The 15,872-nt window shown below is 32.7% G+C and overlaps 1 long non-coding RNA gene across 2 annotated transcripts in view; it reads left to right on the top strand.

Moving 5' to 3' along the window:
• Nucleotides 1-15,872, top strand: part of LOC143255736 (uncharacterized) — a 59,911-nt gene that overhangs the window by 32,329 nt on the left and 11,710 nt on the right. For both annotated transcript variants that reach the window (XR_013030809.1, XR_013030808.1), the window contains one exon: nt 8,520-8,587. This is a non-coding gene — a long non-coding RNA (uncharacterized LOC143255736). The remainder of the gene's footprint in view (nt 1-8,519; nt 8,588-15,872) is intronic.

Raw genomic sequence — 15,872 nt, 5'->3', positions numbered from 1 at the left:
TTCCAGAATCACTGAGAATGTCCTTGAATAACAGCGTGTGTCACTCTGGCAATACTTTCGCTGAGTTTTCTCTTAGCTTGTCAATCACATAATTTTTTAGACTTCCCTAGCTTTACATTGAAGAAAAATGTGTTGAATACATCACATACCAAATTGTAGAGATCGTTACGTGTTAGGAGAATATTTAGCCTTTGTATGCTTCTCCCATCCTGATTTGTATTTATGCTTCTGTACATTTTATTGACAGAATCCCCTTCTCTCAAGAATATCCAACTTTTCTGTGTTGCCTACATTTCTAGTGCATTACATAATTTATGATATCAAAGTAGAAGGTTAGATGTGAGATAGGTATAGAGATCTCAGAAGGTTTCAAACTCATTGGCTGATGGAGGTTGAGCTGGTATCGATACTGATAGCAATGGCTATCTGTTGTGAGATTTGGATGTAGAACAAAGTTTTATGATTCACAGTTCACTGCCTTGCACAACACTATTTCTGGTTTCTTTTTATGAAACAGTCAGAACTGTTGAAGGTGGCAGAGCTGGTTGTTTGATCCAGTATTGTGGGTGACGTAGCATGCTGCAACATTGATGATGAAAATAATTGTCTTTCATGTGAGCAGTACAAAGTATGGGGTCATTACTTTCCGTGAAAGGGTTGTATTAATAAATTAACTTTCCAACTAAGTCACTTGTAACAACTTTAATATGCCATTTACCTAGCGACATAGGTTTCTTCAGAATCTTAAGCGAGTACTTAATTTGCCATTTCTTCTCCCTGTGCTGTTTTAACTGAATGATCCATCCATTTTACCTTTTCAAAACATGTCTTTTCACAATAAAATCGATGATAACAATTTATTTGTTAATTCTACAAACATCTGTATGAGCTATACATTATATATACATTAGCTCCTTGTATGGTAACATTAGAAAGTTTTCATATCCAAGGTTGGGCTAACCCCATCCCGCAGATAAATGGAACCATTTGTAAAATACAGTTCTGCCAATCTAGCAAATTTCATAGTAACCAAATTCAGCCCTAATTAAAGAGAAATATGAAAAGTAAAAATAACCAATATTTGAAAACAACTTATAACAAAACACAACATTCCAGTAAACACCAAATTTATTCAAAAACCAGGTACAAAACTAAAGTCCACACTATGTAAAAACTACACTGACAAACACAACACCAACAAAATTTATAAAATACGATGCAACAACTGCCACGACTTCTATATTGGTGAAACAAGCAGAAAAATGGAAACAAGATTCAAAGAACAAAAAAAAAACAACAACACCTTCACACGTTTTGAACATTGCAAGTCAAATAAACACATCATAACCATAGAAAACTCCCAGATACTAAGTAGGGAAACAAATACAAACAGATGCAAGATCAAATAAGCCCTACTCATACAACAACTAAAACTAAACCAATATAAAGGAACATTTTTATAAATGTTTTATTAATAACCTAACATCCAACTGCAACGCCCCCTAAAATCCCGTATCCGTTCCGTTTATAGTCTTGTCCTTAAGACACGTGTCCGGCAACGGTCAGTTGCAAACGTTCTTTGTTAACATGAAGATGACTTAGGAAGGTCGAAACGTTATTCTTTGCTAATCAATAAAAGTGTTAATATCCATACCAGTCGTTCTGAGATATATTTTTATTTGAAGTGGGTTTGTCGTTATCAAGAATCAAAAATAATATTTAATATTGGTTTGTTTAATACATTTGAATAGAAAGGACCGAAAAATTTCCACCAAACAAATTCGTTATTTCTTGAATAACTCAAAAGCAAAATAAATTATCAAAACCAATAAACTGATAGTAATAATAATTCGTTAGGAGATATTTACTTATTAATTAAAGTTGGAGCCATGTAAAGAATAAATTGTATAATAGATTAGTGTCAGTTTACAGCATTTATATTTACCAAACAGTCTTATTATGTTTTTAGTAGTCATTTTAATATTCCAGCATGTGAAGTACTAACCTGACCCCACTAACTCTCCGATTGGTAACAGAAAGTACCACCCATTGACAGTAGTGCTTAGTGAAAACTACTGTCAATTAATACGGTTTTCGTGTTGTTGTAATTTTCACCTGGCGCTGGGCTAGAAGTGTTTGAGCATGTTATTTACACTTCGATCAATCCCCTACTAAGCCTAAATGCACAACGACATCTGTTTGTTTGTTTGTTTTTGAAATTTCGCACAAAGCTACTCGAGGGCTATCTGTGCTAGCCGTCCCTAATTTAGCAGTGTAAGACTAGAGGGAAGGCAGCTAGTCATCACCACCCACCGCCAACTCTTGGGCTACTCTTTTACCAACGAATAGTGGGATTGATCGTCACATTATACACCCCACGGCTGGGAGGGCGAGCATGTTTAGCGCGACGCGGGCGCGAACCCGCGACCCTCGGATTACGAGTCGCACGCCTTACGCGCTAGGCCATGCCAGGCCCACAACGACATCTGCAAGACGGACAACCCGCCTTGGTAAAATACCTGGAAGAACTCTGAGCTAGCATTAAGTTACGCAATTTACGTTTGGAACACACACAAACTAATCAACGCCAAAATCAAACACTCCACTGGTCCATATGACTAAAATAATTACTTAAACGCCGAGGCATGAAGACACACTCTACCTCATGCTATTGTGCCTCCTTTCTGTTTTATAAATGAACTGTTATTATCTATTCTACAGAATGTTCACCAGATGGCAGCAAAATCCAACTATAATATTCTCTGCATAAAATATTACTGAAATAAATATACATGAAATACTAATACCGAATAACAGTTTTATTCTTACGCATCATTTTAACAAGAAACCTTAAAAAATAGCGAATGGATGTGTTTTTGTTTGCGTAATTACGGTACAGGGCATTGTTCGTCAAAAGTATTTGCCGAATACCGTAGATTTCAAAATTACTTACTTCTTTAGATACTTTATATATTTAAATTTCAGGTTTATATCGTCATTAACTACAGATGTTAACTCAAAATAAAGTAGAAAATGATAAAAAATGACTGATAGTAGTACAGCCTTTTATCAGTTTCACTAACGTTGTAATTTATAAAGTTACTCACAAAGACGCTATGCTCCTTAGTATTGTTCACTATTTGTAAGTATTCCTTCGTTACCGGGTGGTCCAGATGTTAGCGCATCTGACTATGGATCTTTGAGTCTAATATCCAAGAAAAGAGTAAAAACTAAATACTAAAATAGCATGTCACATTCATGAACTGGACTTAGCATTATTTTTACAAAAGATTATAACTAACCTACCCAACGATAGAATATGTTACAACAAATGTATGTAGCTAATAACAAGTAGGTTGTTGTTGTTTTGAATTAAGCACAAAGCCACATAATGGGTTATCTGTACTCTGCCCACCACGGGTATCGAAACCCGATTTTTAGCGTTGTAAGTCCGCAGACATACCGCTTAGCCATGGGGGTAGTAATAACAAGTAGGAAAAACATTACTGTTTAATCTACGTAATGTTAACTAGAGCAGAGTACACGTAATCACCAATAATAAAGCGATCATGATCCGTGATGTCGAGAAAACCTACTCGTAGAAAAAATTGTATATTTAAAAACGGCTGGTATGGGTAGAAAATATACTATGTAGAGGAGCGATAAACCAATACAAAGGAGCACCTTTATACCTAGATAAATAAATATATCCAACATCTAAGCACGCCCTCTACATTCATAAACTCAATTATACAACCGCCTTCAAACATGTGGTCAGTTACCGGTCAGTAACCCTTTCTTTCTTTTCTTACAATGACCGAAGAAGGTTGAAACGTTGTTCGCTCCTCTATTAGTGCTTTCTCTATCCATTTTAACTATTTTTAAATATATAAAGCGAACTTCAGAGAACCTTTCAAGTTTTTATTTCCTCAACATTTATTTATTTGTAACTAGGAAAAGCATCATATAATTTTTGTGCCAATGTACAACTGTAGTGGTTTAAACTCATAGATTTGTTGTAGTTAAGGTATACTACAGTGATGTGTCACGAAGCTAATTGAAAAATTGCAGAACTACTTAAGTTTGTTATATTAATACTACTAATATAACGATGACGTTCTCTGAGGTAGAATTCGTACTAAACGGCTTGCTCTATTAATCAACCATTCAATGTTCTAAGTAAGCACCTTATTTAATATAGGTAAGATAAAAGTATGGTATTTGAATGCACTGATGTCCGTCATGTAAGCTCAAGTTTTCGAAACATGAAGATTCCGGAAGTGTTATGCATGAAATAAACTAAATAAGGATGTCAAATGAAAAACTTGAAATTTAAGTTATAAAATAATATTATTTACAATAAATGTACATGCGTGTTTTACCCACCTGCTGGCTTTAGCAAACGTTATAACTAAGATTGGCCGAGAAAAAGATCTTCGAAAATGTCCACATAAGATCAAGACTGGTACATATTCATATATAACAACAACCAAATCATAAGTAATGAAATACACATCCCGTTACATTAGACCAGAGCTTTGGTGTGCGCTCTACCAGAAGTGTTAAATTACTTACGACAGTTTTCCTTACCAAAATATTCAAATGAGATGTCTCGCCAGTACATTATAGCTTGGTTACTGTATCTCTCATTGGAGTGAGTATAATCCTGCTACAGGGTTGCATGACTCAGAAACAGGGCCAAGCAACCCTACGTGGACGTTTACTACCTTCTCACACCTAGCTTACAAATTTATATGCAAAAACGGCTCGTTTGGGCTGAGAAAACACTTTACATAGAAGAGCGAACAACGTTTCGACCTTCTTCGGTCATCGTCAGGTTCACAAAGAAAGAGGTAACTGACCGGAAGCTGACCACATGTTTGAAAGGGGTTGTGTAACTGTGTGTCGAAATGTAGAGGGCGGTATTAGATGTTTGAATATATAATTTTATTTATTATATTAATATAGGTATAAAGGCGTTCCTTTATATTGGTTTATTTTGGGTTTAAGTTGTTGTATAAGTAAGGCTTCTTTAATTTTACGTTTGTTTATGTTTGTTTCTTTATTTAGTATTTGAGTGTTTTCTATGGTTATGTTGTGTTTATTTGACTTGCAGTGTTCGAAAACGTGTAAAGGTGACTTTTATGTTCTTTGAATCTGGTTTCCATTTGTCTACTTGTTTCTCAATATAGAAGTCGTGGCAGTTATCACATTGTATTTTATAAATAATGTTGGTGTGGTGTTTGTCAGTGTAGTTTTACATAGTATAGACCACAGTTTTGTGCCGGGTTTTGAATAAATTTGGTATTAATTGGAATGTCATATTTTGTTACTAATTTTTTGCCAAATGTTGGTTATTTGTTTGCTGATGTCGGGAATATATGGTATACAGCAGTATATGGTTTCGTGGTTTTTTTGATTCGTGAGCTGTATTTACTTTAGTTGGTTGATTTTGCTTTCTGTCTAGGTGTGTGCGTATAATGTTTTCTACGGTTTGTGGAGGAAACTTATTGATGTTGGTGAAGTATTGTTTTATTTTGTCTAATTCATCGTTAATTTTATCTGGTGAGCATAGTTTTATGGCTGTGTTTATTTGGTTTCTTAGTATGTTGAGTTTTTGTTTTGTTTCATGTGCTGAGTCCCAAGGAATGTATAGTCCAGTATGGGTGATTTTTCGGTGGATTTCTGTTTGAAATTGTGTATCACCAGATAAAATTAACGATGAATTAGACAAAATAAAACAATACTTCACCAACATCAATAAGTTTCCTCCACAAACCGTAGAAAACATTATACGCACACACCTAGACAGAAAGCAAAATCAACCAACTAAAGTAAATACAGCTCACGAATCAAAACCACGAAACCATATACTGCTGTATACCATATATTCCCGACATCAGCAAACAAATAACCAACATTTGGCAAAAATTAGTAACAAAATATGACATTCCAATTAATACCAAATTTATTCAAAAACCCGGCACAAAACTGAGGTCTATACTATGTAAAAACTACACTGACAAACACCACACCAACATTATTTATAAAATACAATGTGATAACTGCCACGACTTCTATATTGGAGAAACAAGTAGACAAATGGAAACCAGATTCAAAGAACATAAAAAGTCACCTTCACACGTTTTCGAACGCTGCAAGTCAAATAAACACAACATAACCATAGAAAACACTCAAATACTAAATAAAGAAACAAACATAAACAAACGTAAAATTAAAGAAGCCTTACTTATACAACAACTTAAACCCAAAATAAACCAATATAAAGGAACGCCTTTATACCTATATTAATATAATAAATAAAATTATATATTCAAACATCTAATACCGCCCTCTACATTTCGACACACAGTTACACAACCCCTTTCAAACATGTGGTCAGCTTCCGGTCAGTTACCTCTTTCTTTGTGAACCTGACGATGACCGAAGAAGGTCGAAACGTTGTTCGCTCTTCTATGTAAAGTGTTTTCTCAGCCCAAACGAGCCGTTTTTGCATATAAATTTCTCAACAAGTGGGTTTCTCGTCATCACTGATTATAGCTTACAAATATGTCATACCAAAATATATTATTTACTAGTTATGGAAGAATAAAATATGATGATAATTTTAATTACCTCAACTGTAAGATAATAACACTAAGCGTGGAGTAATGTAACATGTCTCAGTTTCTTTACTTGCTAATATAATTGTGACAAACACAGACTTTTGTTTTTTATATTTTATACAATAAAAAACTAGTAAATCTTAACATGTGTATTGTTTTTTTTAGAAGAAAATTTAAATATGTAGCATGCCTTGGATAAGTATGTTTGTGGTAAACGGGAAAACAAGATAAAAACACAAAATAAATATTTTCCAAACAGTATTTAGGTGTCAAAAATTGTTGCTGTATATCCTATTTAAACGTTTTTTTGTAATTTGTATTGTTGTTTAGCCGTGGTTTTCACGTCTGGAATTTTCTTCTAAGTTTAGAAAATTATACTGAGCCATATTTAAAAATAGAATTAAGCTAGAGTGCTTTGGTGACTCTGTTATTCAGTAAATAACTCACCAGTACATTAATCAATCAGTTTGTCTGTTAATAACATCCAGTTAGTTAGTTCATCCTCTATATATTGAGTTTTTGTTTCGAATGAAGTAATAAAAGATACGAAATTAATAATTAAGAGGAATTTCTGTTAGACGTAGTTTATTCATAAAGTTAGGTCTATTGGCGAATGGTTGTCACGAAAGATACGGAATTTAAACTTCGAAGTTGAATAAATAAAACGATTTTATTAATATTAAGAGAACTGGACTTTCTATTACTGTTTTGAACTCATAATCTAAAAGATGTCGTCATTTCGACATTGTTATGTCGATTGTTCCTTATTTTTAGAGCAGAACTCAAACTACATACTTTATCATATAAACATGAGACACAATTTTAATTGTTGTTTGTAACAAATATGTCATAAATATTCCGTAACAAAGAGCCGCCTAGACGATTTTTCTGAGACTGTCACCTTTAAGATGTTCTAGTGTGTGCGTGTTTTCTTACAGCAAAGCCACATCAGGCTATCTGTTGAATCCACCGAGAAGTTTCATTTGGTTTGTTTTGAATTTCGCGCAAAGCTACTCAAGGACTATCTGCGCTAGCCGTCCCAAATTAAGCAGTGTAAGACTAAAGGGAAGGCAGCTAGTCATCACCACCCACCGCCAACTCTAGGGCTACTCTTTTACCAATAAATAATGGGATTGACCGTCACATTATATCGCTCCCATGGCTAAAAGGGCAAGCATGTTTGGTGTAACAGGGATTCTCACCGAGAGGACTCGAGCCCCTGATTTTAACGTTGTAATTCCGTAGACTTACAGCTGTACTAGCGAAAGACTAAGTTGTTCTAGATAATTTATTCATTATAACTTGTTACATAACTGAAGCTAAATGGACTTGTTTAGTAGTTAAATCTTGTGAGGCTAAAAAATTTAAATATTTCATCACATATGATAGAACAGAATAATATAACAATAATTTGGTGTAACTATTGTTAGGTATTCCTGTAAAATACCAAAAACATTGGTGACTAAAAATCTTATACTTTATGTTCATACAAACTACGAAGTTTGATATTTGATGAGTGAAGTTTTGTTTTTTATATTTTCCTGATTTTTTTATTTTTTACTTTTTTGCTGCATGTATCTGACACTTTCTTTTAAGTAAACATTGATTAATATGTGGAATTTGTAAACTTATTGAACTGATATATGAAATTATTAAACTAATTTTAGTGATTTATATAGGATTTTAAAACTTTTGTGTTGAGATATAGAATTTTTAAGCTTGTTGTATTGATATATAGAACTATTCAATTTGTCGTATTGATATACAGTATAGAGTTTAAACTTGCTACAACTATGCATAGAAGTTTAAGCTTATACTGATATATAAAATTTTTATACTTGTATTAATATCTAGCATTTTTAAACTTGCTTTATTGTTATATAATTTTTCTAGGTGAAAACATCTAAGTTTTGCTTCCTTGTAGAAGAAAACGGACAAAATGTAACACTCGTCAAATTGAAGTAAGTTTTATTTGTCAATAAAGGACTATCGTCCAAAGCACTGTTTTCAGACTCAAGAATAAATTCCATACATTACCGACTTTTTCAACGGCAAAACAAATAGAACAAGATGTTGAAATTGTAAAATATTACTCTATTATAAAATAATCATAAAGGTACTATATTGTTCATTTGTAAGCACTAATAAGAGTTGTCACTGAACAAATAACTTTTATTAAGATACTGACAGGCACATTTTTAACACTTACGAAAGTCACAAAGTCCCTTCCTCTTATCAATATTTTTGCAAACTAATCATGATAAAATAGACAATAACGAGACTACTTTCAAGAGAGTTCAAATAACCATTTCATACGATCAGTCTAGTTTACATATACAAATAAATATCGTGCTACTACTGTGTTTGTGTAGTCTTAATAAACTTAACAATCAGCATTCAAGACCGACCCGATAAACTGAAATACGTTGTATTAATAGAGTGTATTTTATGGTTACACAAACATGTTGGGAGGAAAAGTAATTATAGAAGAATGAACTAAGTTCATGAAATAATCAGCAGGTTCATTGTGAATAATGAACTAAGTTCATGAAAGAATCAGCAGGTTCATTGTGAATAATGAACACAGTACTTATTGGAATCCTAAGCGTGCACTAATTTATATATATGTATTTCGTACCTTCATTTTGTCTGTAATTACATTTCACTTTATCTGTTCTTCATGTTGATATATATCTGTAACAGATGTTTTGAGGCGATATGAGAAGGTGCTTAACTTCAGGATGTATATATGACTTTGCTTTATTTTAGAGTTAATAGGTCAAGCTAACATAAATATATTATGGTGTGAGTACCTTCTATAACCTGGATGTAACAAACACAGTGTGACTGCAGGGAATAGTACTATACACTTCTTGAAATATCGTAACTGATTGAGTAAAGAAGGTAATATTAAAAATACAGTAGGTCTATTAATAATGTTGTTCGGAACTGAAACTTTCATTTTTACTTTTTCAGCCTGATACTTTATTGGGCTGTATATCCCTACTACCTTTTCGAGTATTTATAAGAAGGAATTGTATTATCATGTTCATAATAATAGGTTCATAATAATTTGAAATTGAAAGAAGTTAATAAAACACTTCGTATGATTCTAGCTAATGTCAGTAAGAAATTCAAACAGTGTGAGATACATAAAACAAAAGTTGCTTTTACTGATAGATAAATATAACAATGTAGTTATGTTGAAGTGTTCCTAGAAACAAAGACGCGTGGAAAAAAGAACCTAATTAAAACACCTGGCGAATATCAAGCTGGTGTCTAGTCTTTTACTGCTCATAAATTGTTAAAACTCCCCACTAAAAATAGAATCTTCTAGAATATTGCTGTAATTTTACGATTATATATATGTGTTTGTATGTATGATTACGTCGTTTGGCATACAAGCACGTTCGTAATACAATAAATACTTATCCTGCTATTTAGGATAAAATATTTTATTAGGACTCAGTCGTGAGGCGTGAACCACGCAGCGCAACAGTCTGAAGAGTACATGCGTTGATTGAATTGAGACTGCAGATGTATTAGTTATAATATTACTGCACCACACGTTCTTTTTACGATGATTAACTAGGAGAGTGACACTATATGACGCCTCTGAATCTATAATAAGATTTAACTAGTTAAGAAATGAATACTTAAAGTGATTATTAAAAAAATACGAGTTTGACTTTACACCATCCCAACAATAAATAAAGAGCCCAATAATCTCAGAAGAAAGAAGATAATGTTTCTACAATTTCTGGGTTATAACTTACACTACTGAGCACGAGGAACTCATTTGAATATTTTATGTGATATACAAGTATTCATATTATAATATGTTATTTTCTAACTTACACTACTGAGCACGAGAAATTCATTTGAATATTTTATGTGATATACAAGTATTCATATTACAATATTTTCTTTTCTTTCTGATTTTACTTGTTTTATACAGTTTTTCTCTCTCCAGCCATTAAATCTGCTAGTTTCGAATCACTTAATATGATTCACAAACTTAGCCTTTGTCTTCTTTTGTTTATTTAACTATCACTTTAAAGTGTTGCAAACATTAGCGGACTCTTTTGTTGTGTTTTATATACACAGGTACTTGCTTTATCTATGCAGGATTAATTCAATGTATTGGTGTATTTATTCATCACCCACTCGAAAACAACCTTCCAAGTAATTTATAATACTTGACTTAAAACACTTTTCACATCCGCACTGTTATAGCGAAGGGTAGCCCGGCCTTTACTAAGACTCTCACGCGCTTGTCATGAAATCGATACTTTTTCGGCTTCTTTTCCTATGAAGCTGTACGTGCGTGCGTGTTTACATATATATAGATATTGTATACGTATGTGTTTGTTTGCGAAAAACATAATCTAAGCATTCTTCTTACGTCTTTAAAAAAATTATATATCGTTGTCGCCAACGAAAATTCGTAGAAAAATTTAACATTTTAAAGACAACTCAACTGTATATGTTGCATCACCTGGCTTATAAATCAAATATTTGTTTAGGGAAAAATACAATTAATGACAAGTTATAAGATATCTCAAGTGTGTGTTGAAATTGTGGTTTTTAGATGATGGATGGAGGTTACATACAGTATTGAAAATAAATGTGGAAGCTGTGAGAAAAAGGGTAGGGAATTTACGAATTAAAAATGAAATGAACCAGAACACTAAACTGACACTGCTATTTGCTAACATCCAACTAATCAAAAAGTATCACCCCGCTATAAAGTTTGTTTGTTTGGAATTAAGCACAAAGCTACACAAAGGGTCATCGGTGCTCTACCCAACACGAGTATCTAAACTCGGTTCTAGCGGTGTGAATCCGCAGACATACCGTTATGCCACGGGGGGCACCACTATAAAATGATAAAAGTTAAAATGTACTATGCCTGGTAGTAGCAGTAGTAGTAGTAGTGTGATGCAGTCATGGTAGTCAGAGTTGAAATACAGTTGGAAAAGCATATAGTAATCAAATATTTGGTTGGTCAATGATAATCTGAACAGAAAAATGGAGTCAAAACTTTATATTTCAGCAGAACGTATATGTGTAATGCTTTAAAAAAGATAAGTGAAATTATTAACGTTAATAACAAAAGTTTGCAACGTAGAATTCGAAACTTTCCGAAAGTGAGATATCTTAGGATACGTTGTTTTTTTAAAGAGACAAACGTTAAGTTTCCGACTATCTTGTTGCAAATGTTACCTCAAGAACAATAAGGTATTCCTGAGTACGAAATTGTCTCAGTAAAGCTTAGCTGCTCGACAACTGTTACTGAGAAGAAGAAGAAATCAAACTTGAAGGTTGAAATATGGCAGAAGCACTAAATGGGAAAATCTGGAGACATGTGTGTTTTTGTAGTTGAATCCCACTTCAAATTATTCGGCAATAATAAAAACAGACTTTTCTCGACGACGGTAGTGATAACAGTAGCATATGGTCAATGTATAACATATACAGTGAAGTGTGATAGTGAAAAAGTACAAGTTTGGAGCTGCATCTAAGCCAACACCAAAAGGAGGACCTGACAATTTAGTTACATGATGGGGTGTAATACAGAATATACCGTGCAATATTCCACAGTTGTACATTGATATATTGTACGGTAGCATGAAAACAAGACATTGTTTTAGAAATCAGGAGAGCGAGATGTGGGTGGTCAACCCCATAACGTCCCACATCTATATCGCCCTTCACTGCCTACAGACAACTGTGGAGAGGTGACTGTTCTCCAAAATAAAGAAGAAGAAGAAAAATAAAAAAATAAATAAGAAACGATAATAATAAGGTGCTACCACTTGGAGGAAGTACGTTAAATAAACTTACCTTCTGAAGTTAGCATTCCAGCCCACATTATGGTGGTAAAACACTAATTAGTAACCCAGTAGACTAATTATACTAGTATGAAGGGTCCCAACCAGTTACATAAGCAAATGAGTATAACTCCAAACCACCATCCATTAGGTTTACTGTAATTACCAGTTTTCATACTCTAAACAAGACTATATGTGCGGTAAAGTGTTCATCCGCATAAAGTAGTGCCAAGTTGTTAAATGACCTTATTCACAACTAAAAATAATTATCAGAAACTTTAGAAAAATTTTTCTATATTTCATTTCTTTATATTTATTTAATACATCCTTATATTTATTACAGAATATTTTAATAATTTTATTTAAAGTTTTTCTTTATCAAATCCATTAAATATTAATTTTGTATCAACTTTTCAACATTAATAATAAAATATTGTACTTTAAATTTTATTTCTTTAAGTGAACTAACAACAAATCTAAATTTAATCAGAGATTTATAGAGTTTAGGAAAACAAATATAAAAAGTAAATCTACATAATAATTTAGTTTAGGATAAAGTTTTTATAGGCTTTAATGAAATTATTAATTACTGTACCTTCAGATTGGTTAATAAAGTTATCATAATTAATGCACAGACGTTTTACAAGTGATACCAAAATTACAGTAAGCTTATCGATGGGAACTATAGTATATTGTTCTTGTAGTTCTTGAATATTATTTTGTAACTGATGAAACGATAAATCTATATGGTATTTCTTTCATTTTATACAAGAAAATTTAAATTTTATATCTTTAAGTACATAAAACTTCCATTCCAGAAACCATCTAAGTGGATAAGATGCACTATAATTAAGTTTCAAAGTAATTTCATCAATACTGTTTTCAATAGATTTTAGAACATTTTACTTATTACATTTTTTTTCTTTATGAAGAAGTACATATGAAATTTTCTCAAAGATAAATCGACTTTGTTTTAACCAACAACTGATAAATGTTTTGGGAAACTATAGTGTTAGACTTCACTAGAAGAAGTTGCTTTTTGAGTCCTATTTTTATTCCTCATTAGAGGATTTTTTTTTTCATTTATGTTAAATTTCACGCGAAGCTAATCGAGGACTATTTGTTCTAGCTATCCATAATTTTGAACTGATAGACTTTATAAAAATGGTAATTAGTAAACACCCTCCACCGTCATCTCTTTGGCTATTCTTTACCAGAAGCTGAAAGTGTGAGCATGTTCGGTGATGGGTTTCCTGTCCAAGACCCGCAGTTTGCGAGTTAAACGCCCTATTCACCAGGTCACGCCAGACTCATAGTTATTTTGAAACACTGATTGTTTCTTCATAGAGGAACACGTGTGTATTTCTTTCTCTTTACGGATGTAAATAATAGAATTTCAGCGATTTGAAGTTTACTTCTAACATTCTAAATTTTCTCAACTTCACTGGTGAAGTCAATGTTTCAAAAAGATAAAATATTATATATTAAAACACAAAAGCGTGATAAAAATGTTAAAATTAAGTTTTCAAAATGCTCTAAATCTTTTTTCTGTTTTATTTCTTATTCTTCAATATGTTGTGCAATAAACTTACAATTAAATAATAACACTGACATCGTAAGCCTTGACTACATCGTGTCTCTGCAGAAATGCTTTCGAAAGATTGGCAAGGTGGTCCAGGCACTAGGATAAATGGCTCCTTGCATATTGATCTGATTTTCTCTGTACGACGTTAAGGAGTAAACTTAATTCAAGTTAAACTAGGAGAAGAAAAGTTAAAACAGCCTGCTAATCTTAAAGCAATGCATACCCTGATTAATTATTAACAGCATTAAAGGAACATTCAGAAAATTTGTTGAAACTATCAGTGCCAGATTTTCTATTGTTTCCATAGTAACAATGTTCGTAAGTAACGAGTTTTATACTAGAAAAGAATGGAATGGATTTTCTAAGGCGCTGTGGCTGAAATACCCAGAGTATATAAAGCGCTTGTGCTCGTAAATGCGACTGTGTGTGTAAATGTACAGAGGTCAAGTAGAAAGGCCTCTGAGGAGACGCTAGAGAGAGAGGAACACAGAGTGTAACTCGCTTCAGTTGACTGGAAAGTTTGAAGCCATGCACCGATAGACCGTAAAATTGTTATGTAGCTGTTCTACATTCTTGACACTCCTCTAAGATTTTATTGGCTGAAACGTTGATTTATTACAATAATAACAGTTATGATGGATGCAGTTTCACCAAGAACAAACTAAATATGGAACAACTCAAATAGTAAAGAAAATCGGATTAATTATATGAAGAAATATGCAGTAGATAATTAATAAAAGCTTAAATTTGATTGAAAGAAATAAACACTTATATAAGTTTAAATATAATTGAACCTGTTTAAGTAGAATATACTCGTGTTCAATGCAACTAGATAAGCATTTGCTTAAAGAAAATACTGAGTTGTTTAAATATAACATGGAGTTTTATAGAACACTAGCTTGTTTCAGTAGAACAAAGAGTTGCTTTTAAATATAACTGAATTTCTTTAAATAGAATATGGTCGGGTTCATTGGAACAGGGTCTTATATAGGCAGGCATTTGCAGCAAAAAAATACTGAGTTGTTTAAATATAACGGGGATTTTTGTTTCAGTAAAAGGGAAAAAAATGTTAAATATATCAGAAGCTTCTTTAAGTAACACCACTGTTTAGTTTTGGGCTATCTGTTGTACTCACCACGGTAAATCGAATCCTGGATTTTTGGGTTATAAGTTAGTAGATTTGCCGCTGTTCTGTTGGGGGACAGAAAACCATTGGACGACGTTTTTTGTAATCAAAACAAAACTTTTTAGAAATACATACTGACTTATTGAAATAAAACAGAGATGGTGTAGGATCTTGTTTAAATAGAGTACTGATTTGTGTAAATACGACATAAACGTGTGTTACTAGAACACGGAATTCTGTAGATATGATATGGATTTGTGTGAATAAAAAAAGGATTTATGTAAAATAACAAGAACTTTTATAAATTGCACATGGATTTTTCTAACTATAACACGAATTGTGTAAATAGATTACGAGCTTGTGTGAACAGAACTTGGATTTGTGTAAATACAACTTAAATTTGGGTAAGTAGAAGACAGATTTAGGTAAGTAGTTTACAAGTTTATTTAAATATAATACGCATTTTTGTAACCAGAAAGCGGAATTGCATAACTATAACACGTAAGTAGGTCATGAACATGTGTAGAAACAAAAATATTTTTGTTTAGATAAAAGATGTGTGTGTGTATGTTTTCTTATAGCAAAGCCTCATCGGACTACCTGCTGTGTCCACTCATGGGAATCGAACCCCTAATTTTAGCGTTGTAAATCCGTAGACTTATTGCTGTCCAAGCGGGGAACTACATAAAAGGGAACTATTT

The sequence above is a fragment of the Tachypleus tridentatus genome, chromosome 7 (assembly GCF_004210375.1).
Source record: "Tachypleus tridentatus isolate NWPU-2018 chromosome 7, ASM421037v1, whole genome shotgun sequence".
Classification (NCBI taxonomy): Eukaryota; Metazoa; Arthropoda; class Merostomata; order Xiphosura; family Limulidae; genus Tachypleus; species Tachypleus tridentatus.
This window is presented reverse-complemented; position numbering and strand designations above follow the sequence as displayed.